Source organism: Pinus tabuliformis, chromosome 4_1 (genome assembly GCF_031772625.1).
Source record: "Pinus tabuliformis cultivar Carrire ecotype Pingquan chromosome 4_1, CPIR1, whole genome shotgun sequence".
NCBI classification, from domain to species: Eukaryota; Viridiplantae; Streptophyta; class Pinopsida; order Pinales; family Pinaceae; genus Pinus; species Pinus tabuliformis.
In genome coordinates this window covers 666,186,361-666,205,977 of record NC_142303.1, presented here as the reverse complement: position 1 = coordinate 666,205,977, position 19,617 = coordinate 666,186,361, and the positions used below count along the sequence as shown (strand labels likewise).

Here is a 19,617-nt window from a genome sequence, read left to right as displayed (position 1 = left end):
GGAAAGTGAAACGATTGATATTTTATTCTTGAAACTTGTTTTTGAACATTTGCTTGATTCCATAGGCACAACCAAAGTCTTGATGAGCCCACCCGATTGTACAGAATGCTTCAAAATTTTTAAATATTTTTTTTTCTGAAAATTTCTTTAATACTTACCTCCGTCATCTTGAAACATAGATATGGTCCATCAAAACTGCAGTGGTCCATGGCTTCAACTTTTGTTAACCTTGGGAGAGAAGTGGGAATTTCAATCCCCTAAATTTCAATTCCATTATACACCAATGTCATATCCAAAACTTCAACTTTGGAACTTTGGAGAGGTCTGACAGTTTTGTTCACAACTGAAAGATCATACTCTGTCTTGTTCAAATCCCATATTTGAGTTGTCCTTATTCAACACTTCGATATGTAGTAAGATTAAGCCCACCTTCATACTTGCTTGAGAAAAGACTTTTATTTGCTTGAAAACAATCATATACTAGATGTTGAAAATGGTTCAAATCTTTGATGGGCATTTTAACAATACAATCCTCATCATTAAAAAATTTTAAATTCATTAAGTGCTCTGCTTCTTGGCAGTATTCATCCTCCTTATCATATTGAGGGTCGTCATCATCATTTGGAACAACAATTTGAAAATCCTTGAGATTTTCTTTCATATTAGTTTTGTCATCTTCATCAACACTGGCTTATCAGATTCTATTCTTCTTATGAGAAGGGAAGTGCCCTCCTTGATTATCTGCTCTTTTGCTGTCATCACATCCACCATATCCACCATATCTCATAACAAACCTGTGATAGGGTCAAAGTCAGACTTCCCTCTTGGTGGTCATCATCAAATACTAGTGGCCCTTCAAAGCACAATATATATATATATATATATATATATATATATATATATATATATATATATATATATATATATGATATGATCTGCCTTTGTTTTGTCCCAAATCTAAATTCTGATCCAGATCGATGAGAAAATTATTACGAGTCTCAGCTCCAAATTTTCTTCATGTTTAATTACAAGTCCCCTTTTTAACTACCAAGATTAGTGGTTGGTTGGAAGATAGAGGAGCATTATAATTTGTACCTAGCTTCTTTTGCGCCAAAGTAGATTATCATGCTTCAGAGGGACTTCAAAACTTACTTTCTTTAAATCTGGATTGCCATTATCTTCAAGGGAGTTAGAAGAAACTTCTTGAACTAATACTTCATCCTTTTCTTAGCAATGCCTTTTTTACCTTTAAAAAGACCAAGGCACCCTTCTTTGGGCTGCATGAATTGCTGATGCGATTCCTTTTCTTTACTTCTAGAGAGTAAGTGAATAGCATCATCATCATGTCCTCGTGTTCTTTTACAATATGGAGAACTAGACATGTTTTGGACTTTCTTCCAACCAATCAACTTTGTAACGATTAGGGGACCCAGGGATGCTGGACATCAATAACCTTATATGTTTCATGAAATTTCCATGGAGCCATATTTCACTACATGCAAAATTTCCATCATGAGACAATGTAATTTATGTACCTATGATATAGAATTCAAATAGATTCCCCTCCAATGTGATATACAATTCGATGAGTAACAGATTTCCTCGAGTTCTATTACACATAGAATTATGTGATTATAGGGGTTCTTGTGTTATATGTTCCTTAAAAGAGTAGTGTTACATGGCAGCAATGAGATCTTGTTCCCAATCTTTCTTATATGATGCAAATGTTCTTGCATGATGGGTCTCATAACAACAGTGAAGGAGACATAAGATCTTTGCTTATGAAGAGCTTGGTAGATTTTCTTTCCTTCAAATAGAACTTCTCTAAGTTGAACCTTTTTCCAAATTCTCTTATGGCATGTAATGTGAATTACATTGGTTTTGGGATATAATCAAAACCCTTAGTGAGGTAGGTAACTTCACCGTTGCAAACTTTTATTGGCATTTGAGAAGACATAGAGGTAGTCTTGACTTTGTTAGTTTCATGCTCCTTTGCTTTTCCATTGATATGTAATTGTAAACAACGTTTATCTCTGGTTTGGGAATTTCACTAGTATCTGCTCAAAGCCATCCATAATAGCTGTTGGATTCACAACGAAACTCCCAGCCATTCGCAGAGCAGGAATAATTGCTCAGTGGAGTGCATAACTGCAACAACTGCAACATCTGTACACCCTATTAGAGGTGGAGATCAGTGACCATATCCACTTTTTTCCTCTACTTTCCTTAATTCTGTGAGCGTTTCAAACATCCACCAAGGTAGAGAGATCACCATCGGTTTGGGAATACAAATAACCCTCCCATGGAGGAGGTGACGGGATCATCAACCTCGAGCCAACTCTGAGCTGATAGCATTAATAAAAGCTTTCTTTTGGGTATTGGAGTTATTTACATCATTGCTTGTCTTTTATATTTCTATTTCTTTTGCTGCATTTCTTCATTGTAGATCTATATGTAATACAGGAAGGTATGTGTTGTGACTTGTGAGTTGGTCTAGAGAGTAAATTTGAAGGGAAGATTAACACCGTAGGAGCACGGGAGACCAGAGACGGCAGCTGAATTAACGTTGGGGAATTGGGAATAGACACTCTTCAGGCAACTACAGACTGCTGGCCTTGCAGGGGTTGTGGAGGCCAGACCTGTCAACTTCTTCACTCTGCAGCAACTGGAGGTTGGTTTCCCTTTCATGTCAAATATCCAACACACTGATTCAGATCTGAGGTGACCGTCCGACAACTTATGCCATTAATATTGTAGGCATACGTTTTGTCAATTTTGATTTTTGTTCTGGTTTCTATGGTTTCCGCTGTGTCTTTGACTGTATTTCGTTATTGACAGTCATTTATTTTCTGTAGCTTATATTTCTCGATGTGTAAGTTGTTAGGGTTTCTGGGTTTCTATTTATAGGTTCTTCTATTTAAGCCCTCAAATCTTAGAAATTCTTTTAGTAATTTCTGTATTTTATATAGAACGGAAATACGGAAATTTGGCTATCAAGGCTATATTGTGTTCTGCATTTTAACGTCTTTGTAGCTATTGTATAAAATTGTATGCACCCTTCTTAGAGTTCCCATTCATCGTTATTTTATGTGAAGAGTTATTTTTTGGCAATTACTTAAAGTTTTGGCTTCAGAGAGTTTTCCCTTAGGTTATGAATTGCATTTGTCATCCTTGGGAAGCAACAGTCTCTCATTTCCTTATGGAATTTGGTATTGTTTTTTCGTAATATGTTGATAAATAAAAAAATTTGACCAAAAGAATTTGCTTGTGATGATTTACAGGTATATCTGTTAGTTATATTCCAGTTTCAAGATGTAGATGTTTGTTAAAACTCTTATAGACCATCACTCTCGAGGTTGAGAGCTTTGACACCATTAAAGATGTCAAAGATAAGTTCCAGGCCAAAGGAGGGATTCCCTCCGACCAATAGCGTCTGATCTTCACAGGAAAGAGTCTTGATGACCGATGAACCCTTGCTTATTACAACAATCAGGAATCTACACTCCACCTTTTTCTCTGTTGGAAGGGTTGTATTGAAATCAAGATTAATAAAAGCAGACACTCTAGAATGAGTGCCAGAGCTTCAGCAAGAAAGTTGAAGAAATGTATCCACATTTTTACTGGAATATGCATAATGCCAGGGTTTTATATGAATTCTCCCTTTATCATGTATCATTATCTACCCAAACCCCTTCAGCGACTCAGTATATTGCGCAACCACCACTGCTGTCCCCTGTAAGAGGTGCAGATCGGTGCTCATATCCATTGGTTCCTCTGGGGCTTCGACCAGGAATATTTTGGATAAAGGAAATAGGAGGTGGGTGCCTGATACCCCACTTTGAGTAGACTGCGCAACCACAACATCTATCCCCTATAAGAGGTGCAGATCGGTGGTCATATCCATTGGTTCCTCCGAAGCTTATATGAGGAATAATTTGGATAATGAAAATAGGACGTGGGTGCCTCACACCCCACTTTGAGCCCTCTGGATATTTGATGATTCCACTACTCATTATAACCTTGAAAGAGTTTCAATGTTTTTCAAAATTTATCTTTAGAAAGTCAGACAGACAACATTATCTGATGCAAAACAAAATGATAAAAGGGAGTGAACCAAGTCACACAGGCAGTGATTATCTTCTACCATATGGGAATGACATTTCAACCACCAGCTGTCATCAATTCCATGAGTCTTCAGCCTTTCATTCAATAGTTAATATGGGATTCGAACTATGACAGAAGAGTCATGCTGATTATCGATTCCATGAGTCTTTCAGCCTTTCATCCAATAGTTAATATGTGATTTGAACTATGACAGAAGAGGCATGCTCATTATCTATTTCAACACAGAAGAGTCATGCTGAATATCGATTCCACGAGTCTTTCAGCCTTTCATCCAATAGTTAATATGGGATTCGAACTATGACAGAAGAGGCATGCTGATTATCGATTTCAACACCGAAGAGTCATGCTGATTATCGATTCCACGATTCTTTTAGCCTTTCATCCAATAGTTAATATGGGATTCGAACTATGACAAAAGAGGCATGCTGATTATCGATTTCAACTAAAATAGCCGAAGGTCATTTGAGCGTTCCAGTGCAAATCCAGAGCATTTCATGTCAGTGCAGTGTTGATAATGTCGGTATCGGGAAAATATCGGCGAAGGTCCATAAAATATCTTATCGACAATATCGGCAAATATCGGCAAGCATAAAAAATGCATAATATATTCATTTTTTTTTAGATTTTTAAACATATAAAGCAATAACAACATGAAATAAACACATTGGCACATAAATATGAAGAAAACACTGATATATATGACGTCAAATAGAAATGATACATCAAAGGCGATACCAAATCCTGCTGATCCCTGATAATTGTCCATTCAAGGACTCAAATGTGGAGAACCAATACAAAATAACATCACATATATAAAATTATCTCATCATCATGAGTTATATGTAGCACAACAAATAAAACTAGCAGCTATCTATCTGAAATCACTGCCCTCTCCCCCTTTTACGGGAAAACATGATGGGCTGTTTGTCAGGCCTGCCCCTAGTAGTAGGAGGCCTTGACCCTGCCTCTGCACCTAATATCAAATAATGAGTGCTAGGTATGGGGCTATTCTCTCCTATATCTATAGCAGATGGTGTTGATGTTGATGCTCCTACAGTGTCCTCCTCCTCCTCCTCCTGTTCTTCCTCTGAGTGCTGCTGCTCCTCTAACTCTGAGTCCTCCTCTTGCTGCCCCTGCTCTAATGGATCACCTCCCACTGGCTCTAACCATGAAGGTGACTCCTCCAAGAGGGGATCCTCAGACTCCACCCTCCACGGAGACAATACATCAATATTGTCTAAGCTAAGTCACATGCCACGAGGACACAAGACACGGAGGACACATAAATATGAGTATTCAATACGAAACACAACGACCTGGAAACAAGACACGGAGGACACGTAAATACGAGTATTCAATACGAAATGCAATGACCTGGAAACAAGACACAGGGGACACGTTTTATATATATATAGTTTTTTATCCATATTAAATTGCAGGTTGCAGCTTATCTAATCAAATTAAAATATAATTACTTCTCAAAGTTCATAGTTCACTTTAAAAAAATAAATAGAATCAAAATTTACTATTTAGAAATTAGAATGTGATATGCTTGGTCTTGATTCTTGAATATTCAATGTTCATTGTTCACGTACAACTTACAAGCACATAAGAAAATAACTAAAGTCTAATCCTATTGATTTCCTCTGCCCCTCTTGCGAGAAAATGCCACATCTTTCCCTTTCCCTCTAGATGTAGATGGTGGTGTTGGTGGAGTTGGCAGTGGAGTTTGCTATGCTCTAGAAGCTGAAGAACTAGAAGTAGGAGCTATAGGAGGTAGACCACGTCCTCTACTGGTGGCAGGGGTAGCTCGGGCAGGTGGTGTCACCTGGAAACATTACAATCTCCCAATCCTAAAATCCTAAAAAACTGATAAGTCTGCTGCATTTTAAATGAAATCTAAAATTCTACTTTCTCCATATGAAATCCAATGAGGCCGGAACCACTCTCAAACATCCTGAGTCATTTCATGGTAATGTTAAAAATTTAAGTAAAAGGATGAAAATGAAGATTAAGGAGAATGTCACTTTTACTTTAAGAATTTAACATTACCATGAATAGCATATCAATACTGGGGCCTAGAACGCTCAAACCCTCCTTGGCAGTGACCACATAGCTCTCCCCTTCCTTCTCTAACAATCAGAAATGAAAATGATATGAAAAAAAACCAAAATCGGATTTTTATAGGCCGTGCAGAAATTTTTTACAGTCACCGGGTGATATTTTCGATTGTCGCGCGATATTTTCCGAAATATCGGCGATATTTCAGAAATCGCGCGATATTTTAAAAAGCCAAAAATATCGCGATATTTCCAAATATCGCCGATATCTCGGCGATATTATCAACACTGTGTCAGTGTTTATCTCAAAATACTATTTTCCGTACTTCTTTATCTTCCCCAAACTCGATCCCAAATGTCTTTTATTGCCAGCTTTATTCTGCCAAGGTGGGTGAAGATATTGGAGTAGTCGTTAGCGGTTCTTTTATAGCCAGCTTTCTTATTCTACCAAGGAGGATGAAGATATTGGAGTAGTTGTTAGCAGTGGTATCCAGCTTCTTGTTCTCTGGAGTTGGCTCTTGGGCGACATTGCAGCTCAGCTTCGGTGAGAAGGTTATTGGAGATGACAACTTGGGGTCAAATGCAGTTATTCCGTTAGTGTCCACCAGACATAATCCGTTCTAAGGAGGTTGTTTTTAGTCCATAATACATGGTTTAAGGAAAACTAATACATGGTTTAAGGAAAACTAAAACATTAAGGAGGTGCTTTTTGCAATCTGCTTTAATGGATATTTATGTGGTGAAGTTCTTGTAAGTTGTTTATTTTGATTTTAATTGCTGAATGAGTTTTCCTCTTGTTTCTTATTCGCAACTCTCTTCTCTTTTCTGTCGTGTCTGAAGATTGGTTTCTCGGAGAAGGCGAACTTAATATTCCTTTTCATTTTGCTGCGCAAGCTCATTCCTCCTTTCTATTTATTCATTCACTCTTTTTTGCATCATCCTTCAAATGACTATGTTTTTGCCATAAGCTCAATTGCCATCTTGGGTCATATGCTATATGCCTGCTATTATGTCGTATGTCCTTCTTTGCTATACTTCCTGCTTCAAAATTGTCCCCTTTCATTGTTCCATATCTTCTCTTCCAAAAAACAATGTCTGTAACAAAATTCAATGCCATGATCTCTGGGCCCTTTCAACTTGGCAGTGCTTGTGAATGGGTGGTGACAAAAAATTCAATTCCATGATCTCTGGGCCCTTTCAACTTGGCAGTGCTTGTGAATGGGCGGTGACAAAAATGTTGGGAAGATCATCTGAAGCTGATTTAGTTGCTTTTATGGAGAAGGAATCATGTCCTCAATTAGAATACCCAAAGTATCACTGGGTTGTTTCAGAGTCGGCCCTTGATGTACTCAACAAATTGAGCGGACAACAGCAGAAACAGCCCTTTAAAAGGAAAGCCAATCGACTTTATTAGAAAAAAAATGGCTTTATCTTTTCTTCTTTTAACCTCTGCTAGGAGATTATTGTCTGCTCAAGGAATTCATTTTTACTTTTCACTGTTTGAAGGGATTTCTTTCTTCCTTGTTGGCCTTGATTTGATTGGGGAGCAGGTTAGTTGAATTCCGCAGCATGAAGCTTGGGCAACCTCTTTACAAATTGCCTTTAACTGGAGACCTGATTTTAGGCCAAGATTCAAGCCAGCACAACCTCGAATAAATATCGCTGCAGGCCTGGTAATTTCAGGTTATGGTTTTGCAGATGTATTAAGAAGTTAAGATACGAATATAGCACTTGATCATGCTGGGTAATATGGTGCTGATGGGCTCCTGAAAAGTGCTCAAGTTTAAGCCACCACCCTTTTGGGGAGTCAGAGTAACAGATATTTCACCAAATATTTGTATCTTTATTATGAAAGCAGCAGCCTTGTCATTCCAACGTCCAAGTGTCACATTTTCATGTCTGATTTATGCTTCGAGAAATGATTGTGTGGCAGGATAATATTATTGTGGCGTGTATTTATGACTATGAATCACAATGAGACTCTGTTTTCGAGAATTGTTAATTCCCATAGATTGTTGCCTACGCATGACTGATGTATCTTAGATTTCAGTGATCCAGCATAATTCTTTCTTGTCTGCCTTATTCTAGTGATTCTGGGTCAATATTTTTTATTGGAAACATTTTTTTATTTAGTACGAGCCTGCTTAAGAGAGGTTTAGGGTTTATTGTCTACATTACGAAGTTCTTTTGGCCTATTTGGCAGATACATGTAGGCTTATTTGTTCCTAAACATCAGAAGATGTATTCCATATTTGTATATCCAATTATTATCTGATGCAATACAAAATGATAAAAGGGAGTGCACCAAGTCACACAGGTAGTGATTATCTTCTACCATATGGGAATGATAAAAGGGAGTGCACCATGGCACACAGGTAGTGATTATCTTCTACCATATGGGAATAGCATTTCAAACACCAGCTGTCATCAATTCCATGAGTCTTTCAGTGTTTCATCCAATAGTTAATATGGGATTCGAACTATGACGGAAGAGTCATGTTGATTATCGATTCCACGAGTCTTTCAGCCTTTTATCCCATAGTTAATATGGGATTCGAACTATGACAAAAGAGGCATGCTGATTATCGATTTCAACTAAAATAGACGAAGGCCATTTGAGCGTTCCAGTGCAAATCCAGAGCATGTCATGTCAGTGTTTATCTCAAAATACTATTTTCCATACTTATTTATCTTCGCCAGACTCTATCCCAAATGTCTTTTACTGCCAGCTTTATTCTGCCAAGGTGGGTGAAGATATTGGAGTAGTCGTTAGCAGGCTTTTTATAGCCAGCTTTCTTATTCTGCCATGGAGGATGAAGACATTGGAGTAGTTGTTAGCAGTGGTATCCAGCTTCTTATTCTCTGGAGTTGGCTCTTGGGCGACATTGCAGCACAGCCTGCTTCGGTGAGAAGGTTATTGGAGATGACAACTTGGGGTCAAATGCAGTTATTCCGTTAATGACCACCAGACATAATCCGTTCTAAGGAGGTTGTTTTTAGTCCATAATACATGCTTTAAGGAAAACTAAAACATTAAGGAGATGCTTTTTGCATTCTGCTTTAATAGATATTTATGCGGTGAAGTTGTAAGTTGTTTATTTTGATTTTAATCGCTGAATGAGTTTTCCTCTCCTCTTGTTTCTTATTCGCAACTCTTTGCTCTTTTCTTATTGTGTCTGCAGATTGGTTTCTCGAAGAAGGTGAACTTAATATTCCTTTTCGTGTTGCTGCGAAAGCTTATTCCTCCTTTCTATTTATTCATTCACTCTTTTTTGCGTCATCCTTCCAATGACTATGTTTTTGCCATAACCTCAATTGCCATCTTGGGTCATATGCTATATTCCTGCTATACTTCCTGCGCCGAGATCGTCCCCTTTCATTGTTCCATATCTTCTCTTTGAAAACACAATGTCTGTAACAAAATTCAATGCCATGATCTCTGGGCCCTTTCAACTTGGCAGCACTTGTGAATGGGTGGTGACAGAAATTTTAATTCCATGATCTCTGGGACCTTTCAACTTGGCAGCGCTTGTGAATGGGTGGTGACAAAAAATTTGGGCAGATCATCTGAAGCTGATTCACTTGCTTTTATGGAGAAGGAATCATGTTCTCAATTAGAATACCCAAAGTATCATCGGGTTGCTTCAGAGTCAGCCCTTGATGTACTCAACAAATTGAGTGAACAACAGCACAAACAACCCCAACAACAGAAACAACCCTTTAAAAGGAAAGCCAATTGGCTTTATTAGAAAGAGTTGGCTTTAGCTTAGCCAATCGGCTTTATTAGAAAAAATTGGCTTTATCTTTTCTTCTTTTAACCTCTGCTAGGAGATTAATGTCTGCTCAAGGAATTCATTTTTACTTTCACCGTTTGAAGGGATTTCTTTCCTCCTTGTTGGCCTTGATTTGATTGGGGAGCAGGTTAGTTGAATTCCGCAGCATGAAGCTTGGAAACCTCTTTGCAAATTGCCTTTCCTTGTAATGTTCTTTGACACTAACTGGAGACCTGATTTTAGGCCAAGATTCAAGCCAGCACAACTTTGAATAAATATCGCTGCAGGCCTAGTAATTTCAGGTTATGGTTTTGCAGATGTATTAAGAAGTTAAGATATGAATATGGCACTTAATCATGCTGGGTAATATGGTGCTGATGGGCTCCTGAAAAGTGCTCAAGTTTAAGCCATCACCCTTTTGGGGAGTCAGAGTAACAGATATTTCACCAAATATTTGTATCTTTATTATGAAAGCAGCCGCCCTGTCATTCCAACGTCCAAGTGTCACATTTTCATATATGATTTATGCTTATGAGAAATGATTGTGTGGCAAGATAATATTATTGTGGCGTGTATTTATGACTATGAATCACAATGGGACTCTGTTTTCGAGAATTGTTAATGCCCATAGATTGTTGCCTACGCATGACTGATGTATCTTAGATTTCAGTGATCCAGCATAATTCTTTCTTGTCTTCCTTATTCTTGTGGTTCTTGGTCAATATTTTTTATTGGAAACATTTTTTTATTTAGTGCGAGCCTGATTAAGAGAGGTTTAGGGTTTATTGTCTACATTACGTAGTTCTTTTGGCGTATTTGGCAGATACATGTTGGCTTATTTGTTTCTAAACATCAGAAGATTTATTCCATATTTGTATATCCAATTACACAGATGAAACAAACTAGAAAATTTGTTGATCTCTCTTTTGTGTAACCACCCTAACCTTTTCCCTTGATTATATTTGATTACCTTTGTGTTTTAATGTTCCTCTGCTCATCCAAATTGAAATTTTAATACAGATTGAAATTCTAATACAAATTTGTGCAATTAGCATATCAACATCAATAATTTCAGATTTAAAATTCTGATACAAATTTGTGCAATTGGCATATCAACATCAATAACTTCAGTAGCAATGTTTCATGATTAGCTTCTTAACATGGCTTCCTAATGTGTCTTGAATGGGATCCTTGAAGTTTCAAGTTTCAAATACAAATAGCACGGTCGACAACCGAAGTTAGTGATTTCTCGATGGCTGCCAATTATTTTCGGACAACCGAAGTTAGTGATTTCTCGATGGCTGCCAAGTATTTCGGAGTTTATAAAGTATTTTAGCTTGTTAACATCACTTCCTAATGTGTCTTGAATGGGATCCTTGAAGTTTCATGTTTCAAGTAAAAATCCTTTTAAGTTTCGTGTTTCAAATAGAAATAGCACAGCTGACAACTGAAGTATTTTAGCTTGTTAACATCACTTCCTAATGTGTCTTGAATGGGATGCTTGAAGTTTCATGTTTCAAATAGAAATCCTTTAAGTTTCATGTTTCAAATAGAAATCCTTTTCTTAGCAATCCTTTTTTACCTTTAAAAATACCAAGGCACCCTTCTTTGGGCTGCATGAACTGCTGATGCGCTTCCTTCTCTTTACTTCTAGAGAGTAAGTGAACAACATCATCATCATGTCCTCGTGTTCTTTTACAATATGGAGAACTAGATATGTTTTGGACTTTCTTCCCACCAATCAACTTTGTAACGATTAGGGGACCCAGGATGCTCGACATCAATAACCTTATACGTTTCATGAAATTTCCATGGAGCCATATTTCACTACATGCAAAATTTCCATCATGAGACAATGTAATTTATGTACCTATGATATAGAATTCAAATAGATTCCCCTCCAATGTGATATACAATTGGATGAGTAACAGATTTCCTCGAATTCTGTTACACATAGAATTCTGTGATTATAGGGGTTCTTGCGTTATATGTTCCTTAAAAGAGTAGTGTTACATGGCAGCAATGAGATCCTGTTCCCAACCTTTCTTATATGGTGCAAATGTTCTTGCATGATGGGTCTCATAACAACAGTGAAGGAGACATAAGATCTTTGCTTATGAACAACTTGGTAGATTTTCTTTCCTGCAAATAGAACTTCTCTAAGTTGAACCTTTTTCCGAATTCTCTTATTGCATGTAAAGTGAATTACATTGATTTTGGGATATAATCAAAACCCTTAGGGAGGTAGGGAGGTAGGTAACTTCACTGTTGCAAACATTTATTGGCATTTGAGAATACATAGAGGTAGTCTTGACTTTGTTAGTTTCATGCTCCTTTGCTTTACCATTGATATGTAATTGTAAACAAAGTTTATCTCTGGTTTAGGAATTTCACCAGTATCTGCTCAAAGCCATCCATAATAGCTGTTGGATTCACAACGAAACTCCCAGCCATTCGCAGAGCAGGAACAATTGCTCAGTGGAGTGCATAACTGCAACAACTGCGACATCTGTACACCCTATTAGAGGTGGAGATCAGTGACCATATCCACTTTTTTCCTCTACTTTCATTAATTCTGTGAGCGTTTCAAACATCCACCATGGTAGAGAGATCACCATCGGTCTGGGAATACAAATAACCCTCCCATGGAGGAGGTGACGGGATCATCAACCTCGAGCCAACTCTGAGCGGATAGCATTAATAAAAGCTTTCTTTTGGGTATTGGAGTTATTTACATCATTTCTTGTCTTTTATATTTATATTTCTTTTGCTGCATTTCTCCATTGAAGATCTATATGTAATACAGGAAGGTATGTGTTGTGACTTGTGAGTTGGTCTAGAGAGTAAATTTGAAGGGAAGATTAACACCGTAGGAGCACGGAAGACCAGAGACGACAGCTGAATTAACGTTGGGAAATTGGGAATAGACACTCTTCAGGCAACTGCAGACTGCCGGCCTTGCAGGGGTGGTGGAGGCCAGACCTGTCAACTTCTTCACTCTGCAACATCTGGGGGATGGTATCCCTTTCATGTCAAATATCCAACACACTGATTCAGATCTGAGGTGACCGTCCGACAACTTATGCCATTAATATTGTAGGAATACATTTTGTCAATTTTGAATTTTGTTCTGGTTTCTACGGTTTCCGCTGTGCCTTTGACTGTATTTCGTTATTGATGGTCATTTATTTTCTGTAGCTTATATTTCTCGATGTGTAAGCTGTTAGGGTTTCTGGGTTTCTATTTATAGGTTCTTCTGTTTAAGCCCTCGAATCTTAGAAATCCTTTTACTAATTCCTGTATTTTATATAGAACGGAAATACGGAAATTTGGCTATCAACGCTATTTTGTGTTCTGCATTTTAATGTCTTTGTAGCTATTGTATAAAATTGTATGCACCCTAGTTAGAGTTCCCATTCGTCGTTATTTTATGTGGAGTTATTTTTTTGGCAATTACTTAAAGTTTTGGCTTTAGAGAGTTTTTCCTTAGTTTATGAATTGCATTTGTCATCCTTGGAGGCAACAGTCTCTCATTTCCTTATGGAATTTGGTACTGTTTTTTCGTAATATGTTGATAAATAAAAAATTTTGACCACAAAAATTTGCTTGTGATGATTTACACGTATATCTGTTAGTTATATTCCAGTTTCAAGATGTAGATGTTTGTCAAAACTCTTGTAGACCATCACTCTCGAGGTTGAGAGCTTTGCAACCGTTAAAGATGTCAAAGATAAGTTCCAGGCCAAAGACGGGATTCCCTCCGACCAATAGTGTCTGATCTTCACAGGAAAGAGTCTTGATGACCGATGAACCCTTGCTTACTACAACAATCAAGAATCTACACTCCACCCTTTTCTCTGTTTGAAGGGCTCTATTGAAACCAAGCTTAATAAAAGCAGACACTCTAGAATGAGTGCCAGAACTTCAGCAAGATAGTTGAAGAAATGTATCCACCTTTTTACTGGAATATGCATAATGCCAGGGTTTTATAGGAATTCCCCCTTTATCATGTATCATTGTCTACCCAAACCCTTTCAGTGACTCATTATATTGCGCAACCACCACTGCTGTCCCCTGTAAGAGTTGCAGATCGGTGCTCATATCCATTGGCCCCTCTGGGGCTTTGACCAGGAATATTTTGGATAAAGAAAATAGGAGGTGGGTGCCTGATACCCCACTTTGAGTAGACTGCGCAACCACAACATCTATCCCCTATAAGAGGTGCAGATCGGTGGTCATATCCATTGGTTCCTCCAGAGCTTATATGAGGAATAATTTGGATAATGAAAATAGGACGTGGGTGCCTCACAACCCACTTTGAGCCCTCTGAATATTTGATGATTCCACTACTCATAACCTTGAAAGAGTTTCAATGTTTTTCAAAATTAATCTTTAGAAAGTCAGACAGACAACATTATCTGATGCAATACAAAATGATAAAAGGGAGTGCACCAAGTCACACAGGTAGTGATTATCTTCTACCATATGGTAATGACATTTCAACCACCAGCTGTCATCAATTCCATGAGTCTTCAGCCTTTCATCCAATAGTTAATATGGGATTCGAACTATGACAGAAGAGTCATGCTGATTATCGATTCCACGAGTCTTTCAGCCTTTCATCCAATAGTTAATATGGGATTCGAACTATGACAGAAGAGGCATACTGGTTATCTATTTCAACACAGAAGAGTCATGCTCATTATCGATTCCACGAGTCTTTCAGCCTTTCATCCAATAGTTAATATGGATTTTGAACTATGACAGAAGAGGCATGCTGATTATCGATTTCAACACAGAAGAGTCATGCTGATTATCGATTCCACGAGTCTTTCAGCCTTTCATCCAATAGTTAATATGGGATTCAAACTATGACAGAAAAGGCATGCTGATTATCGATTTCAACTAAAATAGCCGAAGGTCATTTGAGCATTCCAGTGCAAATCCAGAGCATGTCATGTCAGTGTTTATCTCAAAATACTATTTTCCATACTCCTTTATCTTCGCCAGACTCGATCCCAAATGTCTTTTATTGCCAGCTTTATTCTGCCAAGGTGGGTGATGATATTGGAGTAGCCGTTAGAAGTTCTTTTATAGCCAGCTTTCTTATTCTGCCAAGGAGGATGAAGATATTGGAGTAGTTGTTAGCAGTGGTATCCAGCTTCTTGTTCTCTGGAGTTGGCTCTTGGGTGACATTGCAGCTCAGCTTCGGTGAGAAGGTTATTGGAGATGACAACTTGGGGTCAAATGCAGTTATTCCGTTAGTGTCCACCAGACATAATCCGTTCTAAGGAGGTTGGTTTTAGTCCATAATACATGCTTTAAGGAAAACTAAAACATTAAGGAGGTGCTTTTTGCAATCTGCTTTAATGGATATTTATGTGGTGAAGTTCTTGTAAGTTGTTTATTTTGATTTTAATTGCTGAATGAGTTTTCCTCTTGTTTCTTATTCGCAACTCTCTTCTCTTTTCTGTCGTGTCTGCAGATTGGTTTCTCGAAGAAGGCGAACTTAATATTCCTTTTCATTTTGCTGCGAAAGCTCATTCCTCTTTTCTATTTATTCATTCACTCTTTTTGGCATCATCCTTCCAATGACTATGTTTTTGCCATAAGCTCAATTGCCATCTTGGGTCATATGCTATATGCCTGCTATCATGTCGTATGTCGTTCTTTGCTATATTTCCTGCTTCAAAGTCGTCCCCTTTCATTGTTCCATATCTTCTCTTTCAAAACACAATGTCTGTAACAAAATTCAGTGCCATGATCTCTGGGCCCTTTCAACTTGGCAGTGCTTGTGAATGGGTGGTGACAAAAAATTCAATTCCATGATCTCTGGGCCCTTTCAACTTGGTAGTGCTTGTGAATGGGCGGTGATCAAAATGTTGCGCAGATCATCTGAAGCTGATTTAGTTGCTTTTATGGAGAAGGAATCATGTCCTCAATTATAATACCCAAAGTATCATCGGGTTGTTTCAGAGTCGGCCCTTGATGTACTCAACAATTTGAGCGAACAACAGCAGAAACAACCCAAACAGCAGAAACAGCCCTTTAAAAGGAAAGCCAATTGGCTTTATTAGAAAAAAATGGCTTTATCTTTTCTTCTCTTAACCTTTGCTAGGAGATTATTGTCTGCTCAAGGAATTCATTTTTACTTTTCACTGTTTGAAGGGATTTCTTTCCTCCTTGTTGGCCTTGATTTGATTGGGGAGCAGGTTAGTTGAATTCTGCAGCATGAAGCTTGGGCAACCTCTTTACAAATTGCCTTTCCTTGTAATGTTCTTTGACACTAACTGGAGACCTGATTTTAGGCCAAGATTCAAGCCAGCACAACTTCAAATAAATATCGCTGCAGGCCTAGTAATTTCAGGTTATGGTTTTGCAGATGTATTAAGAAGTTAAGATACGAATATAGCACTTGATCATGCTGGGTAATATGGTGCTGATGGGCTCCTGAAAAGAGCTCAAGTTTAAGCCATCACCCTTTTGGGGAGTCAGAGTAACAGATATTTCACAAATATTTGTATCTTTATTATGAAAGCAGCAGCCTCGTCATTCCAATGTCCAAGTGTCACATTTTCATGTCTGATTTATGCTTTGAGAAATGATTGTGTGGCAGGATAATATTATTGTGGCCTGTATTTATGACTATGAATCACAATGAGACTCTGTTTTCGAGAATTGTCAATGCCCATAGATTGTTGCCTATGCATGACTGATGTATCTTAGATTTCAGTGATCCAGCATAATTCTTGTGATTCTGGGTCAATATTTTTTATTGGAAACATTTTTTTATTTAGTGCGAGCCTGCTTAAGAGAGTTTTAGGGTTTATTGTCTACATTACGTAGTTCTTTTGGCTTATTTGGCAGATATATGTAGGCTTATTTATTCCTAAACATCAGAAGATGTATCCCATATTTGTATATCCAATTATTATCTGATGCAATACAAAATGATAAAAGGGAGTGCACCAAGTCACACAGGTAGTGATTATCTTCTACGATATGGGAATGATAAAAGGGAGTGCACCAAGTCACACAGGTAGTGATTATCTTCTACTATATGGGAATAGCATTTCAAACACCAGCTGTCATCAATTCCACGAGTCTTTCAGCCTTTCATCCAATAGTTAATATGGGATTCGAACTATGACAGAAGAGTCATGCTGATTATCGACTCCAAGAGTCTTTTAGCCTTTTATCCAATAGTTAATATGGGATTCGAACTATGACAGAAGAGGCATGCTGATTATCGATTTCAACTAAAATAGCTGAGGGTCATTTGAGCGTTCCAGTGCAAATCTAGAGCATGTCATGTCAGTGTTTATCTCAAAATATTATTTTCCATACTTATTTATCTTCGCCAGACTCGATCCCAAATGTCTTTTACTGCCAGCTTTATTCTGCCAAGGTGGGTGAAGATATTGGAGTAGTCGTTAGCAGTTCTTTTATAGCCAGCTTTCTTATTCTGCCAAGGAGGATGAAGATATTGGAGTAGTTGTTAGCAGTGGTATCCAGTTTCTTGTTCTCTGGAGTTGGCTCTTGGGCGACATTGCAGCACAGCCTGCTTTGGTGAGAAGGTTATTGGATATAACAACTTGGGGTCAAATGCAGTTATTCCGTTAGTGTCAACCAGACATAATCTGTTCTAAGGAGGTTGTTTTTAGTCCATAATACATGCTTTAAGGAAAACTAAAACATTAAGGAGATGTTTTTCGCAATATGCTTTAATGGATATTTATGCGGTGAAGTTGTAAGTTGTTTATTTTGATTTTAATTGCTGAATGGGTTTTCCTCTCCTCTTGTTTCTTATTTGCAACTCTTTGCTCTTTTCTGTTGTGTCTGCAGATTTGTTTCTCAAAGAAGGTGAACTTAATATTCCTTTTTGTGTTGCTGCGAAAGCTCATTCCTCCTTTCTATTTATTCATTCACTCATTTTTGCATCATCCTTCCAATGACTATGTTTTTGACATAAGCTCAATTGCCATCTTGGGTCATATGCTATATGCCTGCTATACTTCCTGCGCTGAGATTGTCCCCTTTCATTGTTCCATATCTTCTCTTTGAAAACAAAATATCTGTAACAAAATTTAATGCCATGATCTCTGGGCCCTTCCCCATTCATTGTTCCATATCTTCTCTTTGAAAACAAAATGTCTGTAACAAAATTTAATGCCATGATCTCTGGGCCCTTTCAACTTGGTAGCGCTTGTGAATGGGTGGTGACAAAAAATTCAATTCCATGATCTCTGGGCCCTTTCAACTTGGCAGTGCTTTTGAATGGGTGGTGACCAAAAAGTTGGGCAGATCATCTGACGCTGATTCAATTGCTTTTATGGAGAAGGAATCATGTCCTCAATTAGAATACCCAAAGTATCATTGGGTTGCTTCAGAGTCGGCCCTTGATGTACTCAACAAATTGAGCGAACAACAGCAGAAACAACCCCAACAACAGAAACAGCCCTTTAAAAGGAAAGCCACTCGGCTTTATTGGAAAGAGTTGGCTTTAGCTTAGCCAATCGGCTTTATTAGAAAAATTGGCTTTATCTTTTCTTCTTTTAACCTCTGCGAGGAGATTATTGTCTGCTCAAGGAATTCATTTTTACTTTTCACTGTTTGAAGGGATTTCTTTCCTCCTTGTTGGCCTTGATTTGATTGGGGAGCAGGTTAGTTGAATTCCGCAGCATGAAGCTTGGGAAACCTCTTTGCAAATTGCCTTTCCTTGTAATGTTCTTTGACACTAACTGGAGACCTGATTTTAGGCCAAGATTCAAGCCAGCACTACTTCGAATAAATATCGCTGCAGGCCTAGTAATTTCAGGTTATGGTTTTGCAGATGTATTAAGAAGTTAAGATATGAATATAGCACTTGATCATGCTGGGTAATATGGTGCTGATGGGCTCCTGAAAAGTACTCAAGTTTAAGCCATCACCCTTTTGGGGAGTCAGAGTAACAGATATTTCACCAAATATTTATATCTTTATTATGAAAGCAGCAGCCTTGTCATTCCAACGTCCAAGTGTCACATTTTCATGTATGATTTATGCTTACGAGAAATGATTGTGTGGCAAGATAATATTATTGTGGTGTGTATTTATGACTATGAATCACAATGGGACTCTGTTTTCGAGAATTGTTAATGCCCATAGATTGTTGCCTACGCATGACTGATGTATCTTAGATTTCAGTGATCCAGCATGGTTCCTTTTTGTCTTCCTTATTCTTGTGGTTCTTGGTCAATATTTTTTTATTGGAAACATTTTTTTATTTAGTGCGAGCCTGCTTAAGAGAGGTTTAGGGTTTATTGTCTACATTAAGAAGTTCTTTTGGTCTATTTGGTAGATACATGTTTGCTTATTTATTCCTAAACATCAGAAGATGTATTCCATAATTGTATATCCAATTACATAGATGAGACAAACCAGAAATTTTTTTGATCTCTCTTTTGTGTAACCACCCTAACCTTTTCCCTTGATTATATTTGATTACCTTTGTGTGTTAATGTTCCTCTGCTCATCCAGATTCAAATTTTAATACAGATTGAAATTCTAATACAAATTTGTGCAATTAGCATATCAACATCAATAATTTCAGATTGAAAATTCTGATACAAATTTGTGCAATTAGCATATCAACATCAATAACTTCAGTAGCAATGTTT

General features: G+C 37.7%; 2 long non-coding RNA genes across 5 annotated transcripts; both read left to right on the top strand.

Moving 5' to 3' along the window:
• The first annotated feature begins 2,190 nt into the window (after positions 1 to 2,190).
• LOC149177865 (uncharacterized) lies at positions 2,191 to 19,136 on the top strand. 4 transcript variants are annotated; one of them, XR_016258144.1, is made up of 5 exons: positions 2,191 to 2,375; positions 2,464 to 2,721; positions 9,368 to 12,485; positions 12,765 to 13,022; positions 17,804 to 19,136. It is a non-coding gene; the product is annotated as an uncharacterized LOC149177865 (long non-coding RNA). The 4 variants fall into 4 exon arrangements; XR_016258143.1 differs by having other exon boundaries at positions 2,191 to 2,671; positions 12,344 to 12,485; positions 17,804 to 19,130; XR_016258142.1 differs by having other exon boundaries at positions 2,191 to 2,721; positions 12,344 to 12,485; positions 17,804 to 19,130.
• LOC149177866 (uncharacterized) lies at positions 13,038 to 16,942 on the top strand. Its single transcript, XR_016258146.1, has 2 exons — positions 13,038 to 15,253; positions 15,444 to 16,942. It is a non-coding gene; the product is annotated as an uncharacterized LOC149177866 (long non-coding RNA).
• Positions 19,137 to 19,617: the final 481 nt, after the last annotated feature.